Source organism: Pinus tabuliformis, chromosome 4_1 (assembly GCF_031772625.1).
Source record: "Pinus tabuliformis cultivar Carrire ecotype Pingquan chromosome 4_1, CPIR1, whole genome shotgun sequence".
Taxonomy (NCBI): Eukaryota; Viridiplantae; Streptophyta; class Pinopsida; order Pinales; family Pinaceae; genus Pinus; species Pinus tabuliformis.
Window position 1 is genome coordinate 325,838,197 of NC_142303.1, and position 9,611 is coordinate 325,847,807.

At 37.1% G+C, this 9,611-nt stretch overlaps 1 pseudogene; it reads left to right on the forward strand.

Annotated features, from left to right (window-relative positions):
* Window positions 1–7,994: 7,994 nt before the first annotated feature.
* Window positions 7,995–8,728, forward strand: LOC149175615 (uncharacterized; annotated as a pseudogene).
* Window positions 8,729–9,611: the final 883 nt, after the last annotated feature.

Sequence of the window (9,611 nt, forward strand, 5' to 3'; positions counted from 1 at the left end):
AAATGTTTGTGGAGTGATATTTGGCACATATGGCACATATTTCGACTGCATCTAGCGGGCACTCTTTGTGACTATGCTTCTTTTGGAAGCGAGGGAAAAAAATGGCTAAATCTTGTTCTGCCTCTACTTGTTTTATTTTTTCCTGCAAGACATCCAATTGTGTAGTTAATGTATGCAAAATATCAATTTTAAAGTCACCCCTCCTCCTGTAGTTCTGTGAGTTCTATTGAGGGGGTCGCAAACTCCAGATTTGGTTCGTGTACTTCCTCACGAACACCTGATACACATATTTACAATTTCATCATATTCTTCCTTAGAAATATCACCTTTTCCCATTAAATTAAGTGTCTCTATCCATTCATCTTTCATTCCTATAATCAAAGCATTTTTTAGAACTTCTCTAGCTAGAGTGGTGATGAGCCCCATAAATGGGTAATTATATGGGCTCAGTTTTCCTCTTAACTCAGCTTAATCCACCATTCTCATTAGTTTATTGCATGTTTTTTATTATATTTATGCTAATAGAGTGAATTGGGTTAGTCATTATGCCATGAAGTCTAATGTGTGCTTTATGCATATTTTTGGTCAATTTTGAGACAACGTCAAAGAATTAATGAGCATTGGGCAACCAATATTCGAGGAAAAAAAGGGAGAGGATTTGTAAGAGGGTGTCCCCCTCATTTATGAATCCCTACCTCAAATCCTCCTTTAGAAAACTCAGAGCACAAGCAGCCACATTGATGCATCAAAGGGGCAACCGAGCAAGTGAAGAAGAATTGATGTCTATCTCTAGTCTTGGGAGTCGAGCATCCTTGAATTTAAGAGAGCTATTGGAGGATCCAGTTGTATAAATAGGAGGGCCTAGGTTCTCAGTAGTTTAGTTGGATATTAGTCAAATTTTTTTACTTTTGTTGCAGCTCTTGCTCAGCTCATTTCGAGCGTACTTTTGTGAATAGTTTTATGTACTGTGACTATTATTTTGATAATGGAAATGAAATATTTTCTAAGCCATCACTGAGTTCTTTCAGAGGGCTAAAGCTCTTGGGTTAGGGCCCAGCCCAAGCTACCCAACACCTCTTGTTTGTGTTTATATGCTTTGCTTCAGTTCATGAAGTAGTGCTGTTAGATAGATTTTCTTTTCTCTTGGTTAGAATAGGTTGATTCTGGTGATTTCCATAGCTGTTTCCATTTTAGGTTGCTAAAGTAGGTTAAATAGTGATACGAAAAGATACAAAAAGGCCATCGACAGAGCCTTGACCTCCTTTCTTCCCTTTGGGATCTTGAGCTGAGGTCAAGACACTCTTGTTGTCATAAAAACACAGTTTTTCTTCCTCCATGTAATTTCTAGTGTCACAATTTGATTCGGAGGTTAATGTTTGCTTCAGATCCATTTTTCCATACTCATTTATGTTTCTACAATAAATCTCTTACCATGCTTTCCTTTCCATATAGCATTGTTCAGCGTTTCATTTTCCTAGGTCAGAATTTAGGTTAACATGAGATATAGTTCTGTTTTTTGGTGCAGCTAGTTCTTTTCTTGCTCAGTTTCAGTGTTTTGATTTGCATCTCTCTTACAGTACATCTCTGCTCATGATAAGTCAATAAAGCAGCCATCACCATCTCCTTTGCTACATTTTTCACAGGTCATTCACAACCCTTCACAAATCTTCCCTAATATCTGCACTTTTCTCATAAGCTTTCCTCTCGTTTCTTGAACAAATCCAACCATCATTCTCTTTCCTAATCCTCTTTGATGAACTTCAGACACCTCAACACCTCCCTCTAATCTTCAGCTACCCTTTCCCACCATTTTTCCACCTTTAAAACCTCTAGAAACAACCCTTGGCATCCTCCTGTAGATCCCCTGCAGCCTCCTATAGAATTTCCTGTAAGTGACATTTTGAAGTCTGATTGTAGAGGAAGCCTCTGGAAGGTTACCAGAGGCTTCCTAGGACCCCTCCACACCTTCCTACACCTCTGCAAACCCCAAAGTCTCCCTACATCACCACCTAATCGTTGCCACATCCACAAGTGGATAAATTACATGCATGACAATTTCACATAAAATACATAAAAATCCAAAAAGATTCTTTTTCTTATTTCCTTCTATAAATAGCTTGAATAGATGCTGTTTACTTCCTCAGCAGGTAATGGCATGAATTTTATGGTTTTTCATCCCTCTTTCTACAAAAGTAGGGTTAGTCGGTAAATTAGGGTTTTCTAGGATTACTTCACATTTCAGTCTTCTTTCTCTTTCTGCTAGTAGAATAGCCTCTGTAGAGTAAACTTTCCTTTCTTTCATCACATATAAAGCTTCTTCTAGAATTCATAGAAGTTGGCTTGAGCTCCTAGTGATCTTGCGCCAGTTAACCAAGTGACATCGTGCAATAAGAATTAGTACTTGTGTGTACAACACCTTCGCTTCCAAGTTTGTTACAAACTACTGGGTTGATAAAAGTAAAGTAGAAAGTCTCAGGAGTTGCAGCATTATTGCTGCAATACTGGTGCTCACCACTTTTTGGTGTCGTTGCTAGGGAAGCGTCAAAGTATTTTGTGATTACTACTTTTCTTCTGTTTTCTACTGCAACATTCTGCTAAGTAGTTTATTTCAACAAAAGTAGAGTAGTTGTTTCCTTCAATTCCCACATTTCCTTGCTTTCATTTCAATTCTGCAATTTCCATTCCAGCAAAAGTAGATTAGCTCTTTCCTTGCTTTCATTTCAATTCTGCAATTTCCATTCCAACAAAAGTAGATTATCCCTTTCCTTTCTTTCGTTTCAATTCTGCAATTTCCATTCCAGCAAAAGTAGATTAGCCATTTCCTTGCTTTCATTTCAATTCTACAATTTCCATTCCAGCAAAAGTAGATTAGCCGTTTCTTTGCTTCCATTTCAATTCTGCAATTTCCATTCCAGCAAAAGTAGATTAGTCATTTCCTTGCTTTCAGTTCTGCAATTTCATCTCAGCAAGTTCATTTCAGTTAGTTGCAATTTGTTTATTGAATCAATTTTAGTTTTGCAGGTAGAAGTAGTGAAAAAAACAAAAACCAACCAAAAATATTTCCTTTCATGTCTCGTAGGAATAGAGATAATTCAAGAAAATGTTTGCCCAACACCCCCACTGCTTCACACATCCAACCTTCTCTCTTCTTCAGTGGCTGCAATCAAGAAAAACCCTTAGATAACAGCTAGACATATTTGAAGAACCTATAGGGGAAGAAGAATAAGAAAACATTCCTCTAGAGCCAATGGCTGAAAATAGAAAAGTTGGGAGCAATACCTTTGCATCCAATTCATCCATTAAAGGTGAAATTGGGAGCATGCTGGAAGACCTCAAGAGTGAGATGCTGTAGATTCTTTCCATGAAAATGGATTCCTTACATATCAAAAGGAAACAAGAGGAAGCAGAGAAGGCTTTGGCCATTTTTTTCCCTAGATGCACCAAGAGGCATCCTAGAAATGAATGTCCACTGAACTCTATAGAGGTGTGTTTAGTGTGTGAAGAAGAGCATCCTACAAATAAGTGCCCTTCCTTGCCCAGACTTAAAGCTGTATACCAAGGGGCTGAAGGAGCCACTGAACCACTCTATTTCATGAGCCAAAGGAGACCACATGGACCTAAACCTTACCAGTAGGGAATGCAAGGGACTTCCTAGGCATACTACAACCCCAATCAAGCCACTTCCATGCCTTCTTGGGGCCCCCCTGCTCATCCCTCCTAGTCCACACCTTCTCCTTGGTCATATCCATCTCAATATCATGCTCAACCAGTTGCTCATTCATTTCACTCCTATACTCAGCCACCACCTCAGTGGAATGCATCTCATCAGGGGTGGAGGCCCCAGTACAACTCTCCTCCCACTCTTTTGCTTCCACCACCTACTCAACCATTGCCTCCTACTCCACCAAGGCAACCCCAAATGCCTGCCCGAACCCAAACCCGAACAACAGATAGGCTCAGTGAGTATATATTAGGGAACCACCTGCCCAACTACAACCCCATCCACATCCATCTCAAATATACACTCCCATTCAACTACCCATACACCATTCCCAAACCCGCACATTGAAGTAGCTTGAATAGATGTAATTTACTTTCTCAGTAGTCAATGGCACTCATTTCATCAGTTTTCATCTCTTTTTCTACAAAAGTAGGGTTAGTTGGAAGAATTAGGGTTTTCTAGGGTTTGCTTTACACTCCAGTCTTATTTCTCTTTCTGCAAGTAGAATAGCCTCTTTAGAGTTAGTTTTCTTTCATCATAGCTAAAAGCTTCTTCTGAGAATTCATAGAAGTTGGCTTAAGCTCCTAGTGATCTTGCGCCAACTGACCAAGTGACAGCCTGTAGTAAGAGCTAGTATTTATGCATACATCACCATCACTTCCAAGTTTGTTACAAACTACTGGGTTGATAAAAGTAAAGTAGGAAGCCCCAGGAGTTGCAACATTCTTGCTACAATACTAGTGCTCACCAAGTGGTATAAGGTGATATTTGCAAGTTGTATTGAAATCTTTCGACATATTCTTATAAAGTATCATCTTCTTTGGACATCGTTCTAAATATTTCTTCTTTCAGATCCCTAGATCGATAGTAGTCCTAGTACTTGGTGAGGAAAGCTTTTTTCATCTGATCCCACAAAGTTATGGTACATCTCCATAATCCCTTAAACCATCATAGAGTTGCTCCCTTTAAAGTGGAAGGAAATCGTTTCAATTTTTGAGGATCAATGGTATAGTCATAACCTCGACATAAGATGTCATATTCAAACAGAAATGCGTTAGGATCCTCAAAAGCCATTCCATGAAAATTTGGAAGATTTTGTAATGGGATAGATTTCATTGGTGCATTAGCCTACGGATCGACAATAGGGTATTCTATGGTTGAAGTCTGGGTTCTTGGTGCTGCATTTTCCATTTGATAAAAAAAATCCAGTAATCCTCAGGTATTTCATGATCAGGGGATATTATCTGAAGAACAATGTTCTGGCTAAGTTATGGGTTCTAAGTAAGTATTACAATGCTACTTTGATCAGGAATTTCAGATTCCCCCTTTTTCATTAGGTGTTGTTGGAAATTCAAAGATTGTAGTTGTGGCTCACTTGTTTCACCTCCTCCCTCTTTTAGGTTACAAGAATGCCCCTCTCTTTTACTGGAAATATTGGGGCTATCGATAAATGTATTTTGGAAACTCTGCTCATACCTCACAACCTTATCATGAATCTCAGTGTGAGTTGCAGATGATGATCCTGCCTCTTGAGAGGAAATAGTAGAACCCTTACCAAATTTTGTTCGGGGATTTACCAACGCTTGAGATTTTGAATGGCGAATGATTTCATCTATAAAGGTGTTTCTTCCAAGGCCAAAGTGACATTGAGTTTTGGTGGTTTTTGAAATGGGTTTTTAATCTATAACTTATTTATTTACATCCCTATGCTTTTTCCTAATCATGCACACTAAACAATTATAAAAGTATCAACTGAGGGTAGGCACAGGCACATGATTTTTACTTGGTACATTCGCAGGTTTTTACCTTCTGTCTTTAATACCTAACCCTATAGGGATAAAACTAACACTTCTTTGACAACATCCCCGGTAACAACGTACATTCGCAGGTTTTTACCTTCTGTCTTTAATACCTAACCATATAGGGATAAAACTAACACTTCTTTGACAACCTCCCCGGTAACAACGCCAAAATGTTGGGTTATTTAGTTTCTCTTTAAAAATACCAACAAACCTTTAAACATTAAATTGTCAACCCAAAACTCATCTAGTTATTTCAAGGTTTTCCACATTGTATGTGCAAAGAATAGTGTTTATGTAACCTAGTTTATCTAGTCCTATTGAAAGGTAAATGCATGAAAACACAAGAAATAACTAGAATTTCTTAAAAGAACAAATTTACACACAACTTCATAAATTCAAACAATCAAAAAGCTTATTCAAGATAATTGAGACATTAAACCTTCTAAAAACAATTATGTTAAACACACGTCGTTTCCTAGGAAGCTGCAGCTATAGAAAAGTAACAACACACTTGAATAGAAATAAATCTGCTGAAAGAAATATCACACCTTGCCTTAACAATTATTTATCAATCATAGAAAGTGACAGAATAAATAATTGCTTCAAAAAATAAACTATCAGAAATCTAATTCTAATGATATTTACTCAAACTTATGTAGCAAATAGCATTGTAATGAACAATTCATTAATTAATGATCAATTCTGGAAGGAAATCAAATAATTGCAAAACAAGAATGAGAAATATGACATGTAAATTTAAGGATACAAAGAGGGTAGTATTCTCTCTAGGATTGGGCCCACGATCACTGGAATTCAACTGCTTTAGAGCGAAATCAATGCCATAATTAAAGCTAAATTGTGTTAGTCTCCATTATATTAATCAACAACAATATTAGAATGTCTGTCAAAACTTTAGAGCATAAGCCTGAGAATAACAATAAAAATATGTTTTTTCACCGAGGCTTTATTCCTTGCTTTTATAATTACAACCAAGTCTATAATTAAAAATAAAGGAGCAATCCTGAGAATCTAAAGATTCTGAAGATGCTCAATTTGAGTTACAAGATCTCTTAAGTTCCCTCAGAATAGATGGCAAAAATCATGCTCATGGGCAGTCTTTCCATGATGATTGTTAATCTTTCTTATGCGGATCACAACTAACCGAAGAAACTTCATGTAACTCGCTCTCATCTAGCTATCTAGGGAACACCACTTGCTTATCAGAATCCCTATCAATTATCATTTCAAAATGTAAGTGTAACTCATATTTTCATGGTTAAATCAATTCGTTTAGAGAATAAAATAATGAAAAACTTTATTAACTTCTTTCTAAAGTTCACAACACACAAATTACCATATTATATACCTAAAAGACTCAAAAAAATAATGAAAGGATAAGGAAATAGAGTAAGAAAATGTGTCAATTCCAGAGCCCAACAGTGGTGTCCATGTATAGTTCATGATAGGGAAATGTTGTTGTGCATAGATTGCATCCAATAAGTATGCGTACATATAGAACCTTTCTCACTCATTCTTGGGCAGATTCCGAGCCTGAGCTACACGGGAATTCAATTGTTGAGCCAACAGATCCAACCAGTTGAATGGCCTCCCATAACTCACCAACTGGTCTAGTAAGACTGCCCACCCTTTAGGAATGTATTTTGTGCTCTCTTGACCATAGATTTTGCAGCAAAATATAATCAAGAGCTGGTAAGCCTTCCCGAGGGACTTTTTCTTGTACACATGGGTGTGTGTATGTCGAAAATCCAATGGCTCTATTGTAACATATTTTGGTACACTGAAAATTACAAATTTTCAGTAAGAAATTACTATTTTCTTATTAGCTAAATGCTTAGATCTATACTTATTAGTGCTTTTGAATGGTTTATTATTATTATTTTTTTACATTAATTTTAATTTTAAAACAATTGTATTTTTATAAAAATATAATTGTATATTTTTATGAAAATATTTATTTAAAATTAAAGTTATGTTATTAAAAAAATTTGGGTCGGGCCTAATCACAAAGTCAACATTCACCAATCAACCATGCAAGTCAAAAGGTCAAACAACAAATGCCAAGATGAGGAAGGGCAAGCATAACGTCCAAGCATTTTTTAACAACAGAGGTTGTCAATACTAAATCAACAGTTTTCATTCTATTTCGGACCCCCCAAGGTCATCCGAGATTTAACAGTTTGTGGGGGCGGGGGTGAAGGTCCGAAGCCTTGTTTTGAAAAATAAGCCATTTTTCCATGTGGCATATTCTTATGAATTTCGGACCCCCCGGGTCCAAAACCATTTACCATACAACACCCCTCTGAAATCAGCTTATGGTTTTAATATGAGTCGGTGGAACTAAATTTGATTCTTCGTAAAAATGAGCAATGTCACAAGTTGTTGATGGATGTTTTTATTGATATGGCTTGCAGTTCAAACATTACGCTATATGGGTTTTGCCTTAGGTGAGAATGGATCCTCCCACTCATATTAAACATGGTGTGGGCATGGTTATTGATGGCATTTCTGCCATGGCAAAGAGCCCACGTCATTTGAAAAGTGTATTTTCGGGTTCCATGGATGGAGATATCTAGATTTGGAACATTGCTACCAGGCGCACAATTCAACCATTTCTAGGACATAGTGGAGCGGTGTGTGGTTTGAATGTGTCTACAGAAAGAGAGTGGCTTATTTCTTATGGAGATGATTACACAGTTAGACTGGGGGATATCCAATTTGCTAGCATTGGGAAATCAAGTTATGGCTCAGAGAATGTTCAAAAGCCACTAGCAACCTATGCGGGGAAAAATTCTTTCAGGGTTATATATTACCAGTGAGATAGTAATGTGTTTGCAACTGACGAGGGCTCAAATTGACATTTGGAATCATGAGGGGCCATAACCGATAAAAAATTCACTTGGGGATATAATACTATCATTTCTGTACTGTTTAATCCTACAAAAAAAGATATATTTTCTACAACTGACAGTGATCGCAGTATTTTTCTATGTGAACTTCAAATGGAATCAACCTTGAACAAGTTAATATGCAGACGAGGAATAATGACATTGCATGGAATCCAAGAGAACCTATGAATCTCATTGCAACTAATGAAGATTGTGATTGTTATAGCTACAATATGAGAAGAATGAATATTTCCACATGTATGCACCAAGATCGTGTTTCCATTGTGATGGATTATTGAAGGGAAAAGTAGAGGATCCTGGAGAACCCCTGTGGGAAGCTATTTTTTTCCCCAGTCTTCCATCTCTACTGAGTGAATAAATAAACATAGTTTCTTTAGCTGGGAAGTTTCGATATGTCTTTTGTGGTCATCCAAGGAGGTATGTGTTTACCACTGGTTGGATTGTCTTCATTAGTTCTGAAAGATTTGTGACAGATTGCAATTACATAACATCCAACTGCTCATTATTTTATGGCATGTATACCAAAATTTTTGAATGGTAAATCAATGGAATGATGTACTGGTTTTGATCCAAATTGCACAAAGATTCTACAGTGGTGTGATAGACTTGGGTCAAAATTTCGTGGGGCATTTTAGCACAGTGTAATTTAGGCACGGATTCTGGTCAAACGATGGTGAATTTAAAAAATCAGGGACATGGGTTTGTGCAGAATGACGTTAATTAAGTTCAACGCAGAAATTACTGGAAATTCTGAGCCGTTTGGGATATTTCCTCAGTTCTATCAAGAGTATAAACCCAGATTTCATCATGGAAGAAATGCGTTGGAAAAATAGGGATGGTTACTAGAAATGGTCTGCTAGAAACCTGGACTCTGGTGGTGCAGCTGATTCATCTTCTCTCCTTATCGTGGGTTCAACATTTCCTGTGTGGGAATTATAGTCTATCATGGTTTATACTTTGGAATGTATGATTCTTTGAAGCCTATTGTTTTGATTGGTGATCTTCAGAATATCTTCCTTGCTACTTTTCTTTTTGGTTGGGTATTACAATTGGTGCTACTTTTGCATCATATCATATAGATATTATACAAAGAAGAATTTCTTTTTTCACATTCTTGAAAGACCAGTTTCCTCTCTGCTACGCAATTAAGGTGCTCCTGTA